Below are 12349 nucleotides of genomic sequence, written 5' to 3'. Positions count from 1 at the left end.
GGAGAAAACATGAGCTCCAATGGATAGCAGATGAGGTGAATGACAAAATTTTCTTTTAGTCCCATCCATAGTTTATCTATGTATAGCGCCATCATCAAATTATGAACGATTTGAAGGAACAATACATTTATCATTTTAACCATATCTAGGGCGGGAGGAGGGGGGGGGCAGGCAAATGGAGTCCTTATGACGTCACTATTTATTTTGCATAACATGATATACGAAACATCTCATTGTATTTTCATCAATATCATATTAAACAATGTTTAATTCCGTCTCGAATATGTGGTATTCATTGCTATTTTGCAACCTATATTTTGATTCATAAAGATGCTTGTTTTTGTCAAAATTTGAATATATATATATTATTTCCTGTATACTACATGAAATAAATAGTGATGGGTATATCACAGTCCAGTGTATAATATAACTGTCACGTGGAAAATAAACGAAACTTTAAAATGTCATAACTTACTGTACATCAGAATTTGATGAAGATGTCAGCATTACACTTGTTTGATTTTCTTTAAATTTTTTTTTCGAATCCACGCAATGTGATAGCTGAGGGTTGGAATGATCTCATTATACAAATAAGTGTTTGATTTCATGAGCATAATATGTATCTCGCAAAAGATATTATGCGAGCGCGATGTGACTTTGTATAACCCTATTTTTAATATTTTGTTTTATTGTAAGCATGGTTAGCATATACCGGTATACGATAGGAAACTTACATATTTTTTTAGCGCGAAGCGCGAGATGAAATTTAAGTTGATAAAATGACTGACCAGAAAAAATGACATTTTAAGCACATTTCATATGGCTGGCCGTAAAAAAAAAGAATATAGATCTCATTATTTATTCATTAATTCACCTATTCACATTAATATTAAATACACATTTTATAATATCTTCCATTTTCACAAAATATCATTTTCAACATATATTAAAGGGCAAGTTCGACCTCAACATAAAGTTGATTTGAATAAAAAGATAAAATTCCAACAAGCATAACACTGAAAATTTCATCAAATTTGGATGTAAAATAAGAAAGTTATGACATTTTAAAATTTCGATCCATTTCACACAACAGTTATATGCACATCCTGGCTGGTACGTATGCAAATGAGGTGACTATGACATCATCCACTCACTATTTCTTTTGTATTTTATTATGTAAAATATGAAATATTCTAATTTTCTCCTCATTGGCAAGTGATACGATTAATTCCTCCCTGAACATGTGGCATTAGCATTGTTTAATACTAAATGTTTCAGTCAAGTTGCTCCTTATTGTCAAATCTATAAAAAATGAAATATTGCATAATTCAAACAACAAAAAACAAAAGAAATAGTGAGTGATGGACATCATCGACTGGCCCACCTAGTTGTGCATATCACTGTTTTGTGAAAAATAAGCGAAACTTTAAAATGTCAAAACTTTCTTATTTTACATCCAATTTTGATGAAATTTCCAGCACTCTGCTAGTGTGATTTCTCTCTATTTATTCAAATCAGCATTTTTCTGGGGTGGACTTGACCTTTAAACAAAACCATTCGTTAGTCATGAAATTATATAAAAGAAGGCGCAACTCCCTTAACATGCTAAAAACAATAGAATTTGAAACGCCAACCACTACAATACGAGCATGAAGACAGAGGAATAGGCTAGACAAGGGATAACAGAATCATTCACGGACAGGTAAAACGGGTCATTTTAAACACAATTTTTTCGAGAGCATATATAGCGCAAGTAGAGTTTTTATTGTCTCACCTGCATAGCAGAGTGAGACTATAGGCGCCGCTTTTCCGACGGCGGCGGCGGCGTCAACATCAAATCTTAACCTAAGGTTAAGTTTTTTAAATGCCATCATAACTTAGAAAGGATATGGACCTAGTTCATGAAACTTGGCCATAAGGTTAATCAAGTATTACTGAACATCCTATTAGAGTTTCATGTCACATGACCAGGGTCAAAGGTCATTTAGGGTCAATGAACTTAGACCATGTTGGGGAATCAACATCAAAATCTTAACCTGAGGTTAAGTTTTTGAAATGTCATCATAACTTAGAAAATGTATGGACCTAGTTCATTAAACTTGGACATAAGGTTAATCAAGTATCATCAAACATCCTGCATGAGTTTCACGTCACATGACCAAGGTCAAAAGTCATTTAGGGTCAATGAACTTTGGCCGATTTGGGGGTATCTGTTGAATTACAATCAAAACTTTAAAAGTTTTTGGATCTGATTCATGAAACTTGGACATAATAGTAATCAAGTATCACTGAATATCCTGTGCAAGTTTCAGGTCACATGATCAAGGTCAAAGGTCATGTGAGGTCAATTAACTTTGGCCACATTGGGGGTATTTGTTGAATTACCATCCTATCTCTGTAAAGTGTAGGCCTATTGGTCTAGTTCATAAAACGTGAAAATAAGAGTAACCAAGTATCACTGAACATCTTGTGCGAGTTATAGTAGTTATCAAAGTCAGCACTGCTGCCATGTTGAATCGCGTGATGCAGTTGATCACATTCTTACGAGAAATGCGAAAATTATGATGATTATGATTTATGTATAAACATAGCAGTTATAGTTGATTATCTTTACCCATCATTGTGGTCCTAAAAATGAGCGAATCAGACGTCTATTATTTTTTTCTTGATAATAAATGAGCTCTTGATAATAAATGAGCGAATTGAACACATATGCAAAATAATTGTGCTTTTGTAACCTTTGAATCCTCGTTAAAGAAATATAAATAATTTGAGAATACTCTACTCACTATTCCACAGAGAAACGTGCAGCCGTGCAGATTCCACGAACAAAGCCAATTCATCAATGCGACAAAGAATGCTCACAGCAACGGCCAAAGTGCCATTTGCCCTCGATAAGAATGCCAGCTAGGATGCCAGCCGGGGAAGAAAGCTGAGCTCGTTTTCGGCAAAAACACAAGATGTGTCCGTGTGTAAATTCAGTCAATCCGTCTCATTGCCTATCAATTTGATCCAAATATAAATATATTGATTAGCCGTATACGACCATGCATCCTGTCGCCGCGAGTGTCATACAGTCGTACTCAGAATATAAAACAAAGTAAAGGGTATTATTAAGGTGGTCGGTACAATTGCTCTCCAAGAAACTGATGAAAAGGGGGGCTGCGGGGGGTTAGATGCAAGACGTGCCAAGCAGTTCAAGTGCAATGTCACCCACTATTCACATTTTAACAGGTGAAAAGAGTGTTATACGCATATTGCTCGCCGCATAGGGAGAAGCTGCCGCTCTCGTAGTTAGCATGCAAGATGTTCACTTGCATGTTCGATGTGTTCATCCGCTTAGTGCACTGCGCATGCGTATGTATCTCGAGCACAGTTCATCTCGATGGTTCACTGAAGAGCTTGCTCTCTCGGAGCAGAGGTACAAGAGACGGGGGGGGGGGGGGGGTGCAGAGTGACCGTGGTAATATCAATAGAAACACGGCAAACATAGACAGTTTTAAAAATCATTTTTATTTGCAAGTTTATGTCCAGTGATTTTGATTTAAAAAATTCAGTGTTATGCTTGTTTGATTTTTCTCTTTTTATTCAAATCAACTTTTTGTTGGGGTGGAATTGCCTTTAACGAAATTTCTCGATTCTCATCTCGATCGTCTCTGACCAAGCGTACGCGAGTGTTGATTTCACAGGCGTAAATTCAGGCGTAAATGGGAGATATATCTAGGGTGACCAGATTTGGACAGACGAAATTCGAGATCAGAAGTAGAATTTGACCTTTTATGGGGCTGCTGTCCATATTCTCAAGTTCAATTCAATTCAATTCAATTTTATTTATTTCACTTCCATCAAACAAAAACAAATTGTATACCATATATATAAACATAAGTATTTGTATCCATTGCAAAGAAACAAAAATAATAATACATATGTTGTGAAAAAAAACTTACACGATTTGGGCAACACATTGGAGGTTTTAAATAAGTATACTATTTTTCAATAGAAATGGAGGACCCACTAAAAAGCAATGCTTGTACAATATGGGCCCCTCAAAAATAGATAACAAAACCAATAACAGAGTACAAATACAGACATATGTAATCAAATGAGAACAAAAAATAAATGAGAGAGAAATAATACTCACAAAATAAATACGAAGTTATCAAAAAATATAGTTTGTATAGGACAGGTGATACACGATGAATAAGATTGAACTAAATGGTAATGATTAATAAATATATGAACAGTTATGGTAATTGTTTAAAAACTTTCTTTATAATCAATTTACCTGTCACAATCTTCTTTGTTTACTATACACTGTTAGAAAATTTATCCTTAAACTAAAAGAAGTTCCTGCAGCAGAGTCTCGAGAACACCTGTAATCTTACCAGATTGCGTAATCTTACAGGAAATTGGTATTTGGTGTGTGTAATCTTACAAATTTCCTTAAATAAAACACTCTTTTCCCCTTTTTCTAACAGACCTGTTCTGTTAAATTGCAGAAAAATTCCTGTTTCATGAATTTAAAGAATGATTCTGGTATTGCTTTCTGCAAAATCTTCTTTTATTTTTCTGTAAAATCAGGGTTTTTTTAACAGTGTAACTCACATCAGTAATAGAGGTGTAGCCCGATGGGTTTAAACTGAATCGTTGGGGCAAAAAAAAACTAGCGCTTTTTCTCATAAAGGGGACTGAGATAAGTCTTTCATGTGATGACAGATAAGGCAAATGAGTTTAAATGAGGCATACAATTCTCATGGTATCATTTCCTTAATCTCATGATGCAGTGGATACACGTATAAGGCCATATAACGCGTCAAGGCCAGGATTTTTTTCAGGTCTTTGTAGATTAATAAAAGCGAAGGACAATAGTGACCATTAATGATTTCACTCGCTGAAAAAGTAAAAATACGTTTCTACCGCCCTCCTCCTGATTATGAATTCAGTGGGCCTGCTCCCCTACACCGACACGTGCACATTCTAAAGCATGGGCGTAACAGGGGTTGATGGTCAGGGGGTGGGGAAGAGCCAAAAAATTCCCATTGATGTTCCACGATAGGCTTGATGATAATGTACGCGAGGGTTGCGCGAAGCTCTTTGCGGGAATAACGAGATTTAGTAAAAAAAAAAAAAATAGTGAGAGTGGGCGCAGCATGGCGTGTGTGGAAAAAAAGTATATTAGAAAAAAACGAAGCGAACGAGAACAATCAACTTTGTGATAGATTTTTAACATGATATGCAGAAAAAAAATCATATGATATTTTACACCTTTTCGGTCCGTTCTCTTCTCTTTATTTTTTGTTCTTGGTTGTAGATCTTTTAGGGCCATGCCCACGAACCCTTCCATTGGTATAAAAGTGTCATGTTGGTGGGGTGCTGAAAGTGGAACCACTGGAAGCTCTCGAGATTCAGCTTGTTTTTTCTTTCCTTCCTTTTTTTTGCTTTGAGATCGTGAAGATGGCCTCCATTTTCAATCAAATTTAGCAATAAACCAGACATTTTAGTTGGGGCACAAAATGGGAAATGTGGGGGGAAAAAATCAAAGAAATCACGAGCAAGCGAAGTAAGCGAGAAAATCTTTGGACTTTGAAGATAAAGTCATAGTTATCCCATAGTTATAAGGCTCTTGGCTAGAAAGAAAAAAGATAGCAAGCAATAATACACTTCATACCTGAGTTTTTGCCCTCTGTTAAAGTCAATGGCAGATATCAGACTAACCTTACTTTTCAGTTTTTACCGAAGTTTTCTCAGGTAAAAAGTTTTATGCAACAGGCTGCAGGTATGTGTTAAAATTGGCATAGGAATAATCATGGACCTATGGGCTGATATAGGTCCATGGAATAATCGACATTCCTTTTAACAAAGTACTGCAATTTTCTTGTCATTGCTATCGACTCTCGCTGTTATTTGAAATCTTTCTTTTCTAATTTGCCTTGTGTTCCATTTGAAACTGTTATAAATTTGTTGGACTGAATACTTCCAAAATCAGGGCCAGATTGCACCAGAGAGCATCTAGGACCCCGCGGCCGCAAGGGTCTTCGCGATTCGCGCACATTTTTCTTTGTCACCCTGACCCTTTCATATTTATTTCAAGTCTCATCTGACCCTTCAAAGAAAAAAGTTTGAGAAGCCCTGTAGCTTGGACAACAAATGTTATAACGGCTGTTTTCGACTCGCCGTATATACGGCCACCGTAGAACAAATGTGACTGAGCTATTAATATGGACGCTAGTACCGTGTTTTGGACTCGGTGATTCTGGCCTGAAAAGTGGAAGCATTTACAAGCTCTATGATAATTATTTCGATTGATGTACTTTGAATTTGACTATGTATTGTTTGATTTTGTTGTGCTTTGTGAACGAAAAATGAATAAAATCTCAAAAATCTAAAATCTATATTTTCCCTTAAAATTGGGAATTGTGAGGTGCCAAGTTTTTTTTTTGGCCTGGACTCACTCGGTAGTCGGATTGACGTCTTTTGAAAACTTGGTAACAATGTCATGTATGTTGCGCGGACAAACAACTGTTCTACAGGTATAACAACATAAGTATTTAGAATAGAAAAAGGAGAGAAAAATAAGCGCAAGATTTAAGCATGGAGCTAGCATAGCTCTATGATTTAAGCATGCATGCATGCCTGATGTGAGATTCAGCGTCGCTACGAAGAAACATGAAGAAATGCAGTAAAGAGGAGGGCATCTCAGTAAGGAAAGAATAAGGTTAGGTGGTGAGTATCTGGATCTGGTGTGTCTGTCAATCGTAAGAATGGGGTCTTACGATGTAGGAGAGATTACCTATCCCTCAGGAAATCATTCGTAGGTGTAGACTGATTAAACACACACCGCAGCAGCCAGACTGTAGCGATAAACTACGGTGCTCTCTTTACTTCGATACTGTTATCGTTGTAGGTTTTGTGACCGATCTCTACTGTGTGGCTCGGTTCAAAAAGGAGGGACGTTATTTAAAACGATAAGACCCATCTCTTGTCCTAATCTAAATAAAAAAGGTCACGTTCCTTCATAATGAATTCGGGATCCTGTAATATGTGAAGTGCGCTTAATACCATATACAAATACAACATAACAAATAATTACAGATATAATAAAGTTAAAATCTTATGGCTCATTTGTTTATAGTTGGGGGCGTCGTGGTCTTTTGGTTACGACTCTCGTCTTTCAATGAAAAGGACGTGGGTTCCCATCTTAGCCACGGCGTGTTTTCCTTCAGCAAGAAATGTAATCACATAGTGCTGCACTCAACCCAGGTGAGGTGAATGGGTGCCATGCAGGATTAATTAATTCAAAGCTACAAGCGCCTTAAGCAGCAAAAATTCAAATGTTAAATCAACATTTTGAAAGGTTGGAGGAGCGACAACCTTTTCCAAATGTTACATCCAACCTTGTATAAAGCTGAATCCATCATTTTAAGTGTTGGGTAAAACCATTTAAAGTGGGAAATGCAACATTTAGAAAATGTTGTCACTCCTCCAACCTTTCAAAATAATGTTTAGTTAACATTTCTTTTTTTTTAGAATTTCTGGAGCATCAGCCGGGTAATATATGCGCCATTGAATTGGAAACTAGATAATATTAATAATAGCTCATAAATTGTTACTGTTATTGATAGCAATACTACAAAATAACAAATTGTCTTTCATACGATATTGGTCAAGGCTATAGTCCCCATATAGAAAATAGACCAAAATGCTGTTTCTATATTCTGTTTAATGTTGTTTTGGGGGTTTTGTTTTGTCAATTCCAGGGTGCTGATTCCGAATCTGGCTGATGCCACCGGTTCCGCAAAGTTTCAGCAAATTGGCAAAATCCAAAATGGCCGCCAAAATAGGCAAATTTCCCATGGAAATCACAAATCACATCTTCTTCTTCTTATTATTATTATAAAGGTTAAAATGTTTCCTTTTTTAAAATTTCCACTAACTATACATGCCAAGATGAATGTGAAAAAAATGAAAAATGTACAGCACAATAAGTTCGTTTTTTTCGCTTTTTCTCTTACACATGCAACTTGAAAACGCTGAATTAACGGAAATAAATTTAAGCGAGCTTTACCATGTTTATACAAAATCGAAGTGTATTCTGTCAATTTCTGTGAAATTCTGTCAAAAATGTATACTTTCATCTGATTACTACAAGGAGATATAAGAAAAAAAATATCCATATTTTGCAATTTTTCAAGGTCCAGGACTTTTTCAAAATGTCAACTAGTTATTGATATACGCACTGTATTCTACCCCAAATATTCGATAATGAAAAAAAATAAAAACACAAACAAGACAAATGTCTTGTTTGGGTCGTCTTGCCCCTATCAAAATATACTAGCGCCACCCCCCTACCCCGTGTACATTATATATTCATCTTACAGGCTTTAGGCCCTACACCTGCATTCTTTGGATAAAAACAGCACTGTAGCAATCTGACTGTCCCAATCAAGCAAATGACATTGAGCAAGATGGAGACATGATGGCTAATAAAACAATTCGGAACTTTGCACATGACCACAATGTGAATGTCGTCATCTTTTCAGGTTGAAAGGTATGACGAAGGTTGTTGTCATGGTAATCTAAAGATAGCATAACATTGTTAGGTGTTAGCAAAGAGTGACTTATATGAACGGACACGTTCAGGATCGGTCGATTATGGTAAGTGGGTTGATGAAGACTCAGTGCTTTTATGTTTCTTTACCGCGCATGTTTAAAGAGAGAGAGGGGGGGGGGGGGGGGGGAGGGGGAGGGGGGAGGGTGAAGGAAGAAAGAAAGAAATTAGAAGCAGGGGGTAAATCGTGTAAATGGGGTGGCAAAATGTCAAAATCCTTTTTAATGCCATATGAATATATCCAATACTAGCAGTCGATCTGAAAGATATATCTTTATTCCAACAATATTAACACGATTAAGATTCATTTGGGCTGTGGTTTAAAAAAAAACATGACTCATATGTTTTCAAAGAGCATGTTTCACTTCATAAATGTTAACCATTTGATGTGACATAAGCCTATCTTATATTTATCATTCTTAATATCTAAGATTGACTTTATAGACTTGCAACTCAAGGCCTAATCGAGCGTCTTTAATGAGTGATACAGGGTCTTGATTCCATCATCATGCGGTATTCCTCTTTTTACTTTCAGCTCCCTCCCTCCCTCAACCTGTGTGTCCTTCTGTTTTGTACCACTCTTTTTATTTTCGTCCTTGTGCATTACTGTTTCTTTCTACCTCCGTGCTTTCTAATGTTCATTAATGTTCAGTTGTCAAGGATTGTGCGGTTATATATTTATCTGTCATTGGGCAATACATAACATGCTTTTGCTCTACTTTCGGTCTCTCCACTTTGAATGTATAACGCTCATGATCGTATTTATTTTTTGTCTACATTTATTGTAATCATGTAGAATCAGTTACATGTTTTGTACTGTGATTGATTTATGGAGAATGAATGAAATGAAAATGAAAAGAAGATGAAATAATGAAATTCCTTACAGTTACATCAATAGCAATGTAAACTATTCAACTGACCATTTGTCATGAAGAATCCTCCCCATCCCACCCCTACCCATAGGGTCAGTAGCCCCCACCCCGCTTATTCAGGAGAACCACGTAAATACAGCGTGTCCCACAAAAATGCTAATGACCATTCTAGATGGGTATAATATTTAAATCATAATATAATGTTTAAATCTGACACCCGTATAATCTACATGATCTACAATTCATTTTCAATAACTTGCTGCAACTTTATGTGATATTGTCCAATAATCACAAGAATATGATTTTTTTTATATAATTTCACAGGAAACCTCTACATCCAAGTTTTGTATTAAGCTACATTGTGTACATAATTATGTAGTCGGGTTCAGCTAATTCTGTGCACACAGCAAAAACTGTGGTGTTAACCGGTGTACATAGAGGACCACACTAGTTATTTTACACCGGTGTTAAATTGGTGGTGTTAGTCTTACACCTACAGGTGCTATTACAACACCTTTGGTTGTTACATTTACACTTTTTGGTGTTATGTTCAATCTTTAGGGTGTAATTTTAACACCTCAGGGTGTGGTCCTCTATTAACACCAATTGGTGTCAATTTTAACACCACAATTTTTACAGTGCAAATTCATTCATTTTGTGCAAATTATATTTTTTCTTGTTCAGCCACGGGCGTAAGTCTGCGAGGATTTTCTTTCGTTCTTGACTTTGGGATGAACTATTCATTCACCCCCTCTGACAAATAGATGAGATCATGATTCTTAAAAAAAATGCATATATATCGTTAAGTATAATTTTTTTTGTTTGATTAAAAATGAAAGATATCGTGCCAATTTTTTTAAACTTTCAATTTTCAAAATCTAAGTATGAGCCGCAACTTTTCGGCCCATAATATAAAAATCTTTATTCAACGTATTAACGGCACATGGATTGAAAGGTTTTGTTATGAGTGCTAAAAGGAGGCTCGTATCCACATATTCAATGGATCATATTGCATAAAAAGCGAAACCTGTCTTATTAAATAAATGCTTGTCTGGGCGATTTCATACGTGTCGTACGTGACATTTCGACAACAATATCTAGTCTTTTTAGCTGACTGCTTGAGCAATAAGAATTAATTTTTTGTCAATAAGAAATTCTTATTGGGCAGTCATGTGAAAATCTGATTACCACTGGAAATGTTTGATTATGGGTGAATTACAGGAGAAAATGTTGTATGTCGTACGGGACAATGTACTTTTATCATTACCACAAAATACATTGATGTTCCTTGTTTGTTTGGACAGTAGGTTGAAAAATGTTGTGAATGTGGCTGATTTGTCTAGCATGGAATCATGCTGGAATCATCACGTGCAACGTGATATGGAAATTTCACATTATGCTTATTTAGAGATCCATTGGCATATCTTGTTGGACACGCTGTATTGAAGTTTATCATGATGTTATATACGTCAGTGCATGTTTATTTCCGTTTTAATTATCAAAATGACGTTAAAAGCAATTTTAAAGAACAATAGCTTTTTTCTGGTCCTAATCTGCATATTTAATAGCAGGCGTAGTGAAGTAACGACTACTCGAACAACCACGATATATGGACTATAATTCTTTTTTTTATACATGAGTCTTAACAAATGCAGTGACAATTGTGACTGCAACTCCGACTTCTTGGACAACTCGTCAACTTGGGGCCAGAGTTTAATGAATCGAGTCGGTCCTAATAGAATATCTATATGGCTGTAGTATCTGCCAGTAAGATCAACCTGCAGGACAAAAATAATTATTTTCATTCGTGTTTCTATACAAATGTCAACACCACATCGGTGAGCTTTTGCCATGGGACAATGAACCTGAACGGTTCATCCAACCATGGACTCCCGTGGACCTGCAATTCATTCTCACGACTACTCAGCAGTCATGATGGTAAAATGCTTTAAAAAATCAATATAAGCTTGTATATTTACCTGAAACAAGCCACATAGTATATGTTGAAAATGAGTTTAAAAGAGCTGCCAGAAATACGGTGGAAAATCCATCTAATGTCCACACAAATTGCAAGGCAAACCGGAGGCAAACGCATGTACAGTATAGTCTGTGACTTCATGCACCATCAACTGCTCCGCGAGATAAACGTTGGTGGTTTTACCAGTTCTATGACTTTTATTAATTCAATTAAGTGTTGCGTATATAGTAGGCCTATAATATAGTTTTTCAATATGTCTGTATAAACGTGTGATCAGAGCCGTGGACTCGGTAGTCTATGTTTCAGACAACTAAAAGGCAATTATGATATTTCGTAGCGCCGCAGCAGTAATGAACGAACACTCACGTGATTAGCCTTTTCCTAATGCAGGTAATGTTCTGGAAACCTTCCATTCTTGGCCGTCTTTTGATTGCATTTTTTAAGTGCACAATGAAATAAGCACGTTTGGGGGTTACTTGCTTACAATGCCTTGTAAACATCCCCTTCAAATTGATCAGGAAACCTTCATTTCTTGGTCGTCTTTTTATCACATTTTTCGCGAACAATTGAATATATTAGTTTGGGTTGTTTTTTGCTGGCAAGCCTTTTTATTACATTGTTCACTGATTTGAGTGGAGTCTTTTTTCATGTTTAGGGTAATTTCTAGCGGTGAGGGGGGGGGGGGGCTTCAAGAATTAATGTCTAACAACGAATGGTACATACATTGACATAGGAACGCATCTGTCTCATTGTCCGCTCATTGTATGAACAATTTGAAGTATTTTTGTTAGTCAGTGGTGTCAAAAAGGTAGATTTCGTGCTCTGAGGTCGAATTCATATACCGTCCATGAAAGCACGGTCCCCTTACAACGCATCAAAAACACAGTCAAT

The 12349-nt window shown here is 36.3% G+C and overlaps 1 protein-coding gene across 2 annotated transcripts in view; it reads right to left on the bottom strand.

The window, feature by feature from the left end:
- The window catches only part of LOC121418237 (sodium- and chloride-dependent GABA transporter 2-like), a 74386-nt gene extending 62637 nt beyond the window's left edge, over positions 1-11749 (bottom strand). The window contains exon 1 of one of the 2 annotated variants that reach the window (XM_041611986.1): positions 11460-11749. The gene's annotated coding sequence lies outside the window, so the exon portion shown is untranslated. Of the gene's footprint in view, positions 1-2789; positions 3312-11459 lie in introns of those variants that run through there. The other variant, XM_041611985.1, reaches the window with a different exon arrangement.
- Between the last annotated feature and the right edge of the window lie 600 nt (positions 11750-12349).

The sequence above is a fragment of the Lytechinus variegatus genome, chromosome 7 (genome assembly GCF_018143015.1).
Source record: "Lytechinus variegatus isolate NC3 chromosome 7, Lvar_3.0, whole genome shotgun sequence".
In the NCBI taxonomy this organism is placed as follows: domain Eukaryota; kingdom Metazoa; phylum Echinodermata; class Echinoidea; order Temnopleuroida; family Toxopneustidae; genus Lytechinus; species Lytechinus variegatus.
This window is presented reverse-complemented; position numbering and strand designations above follow the sequence as displayed.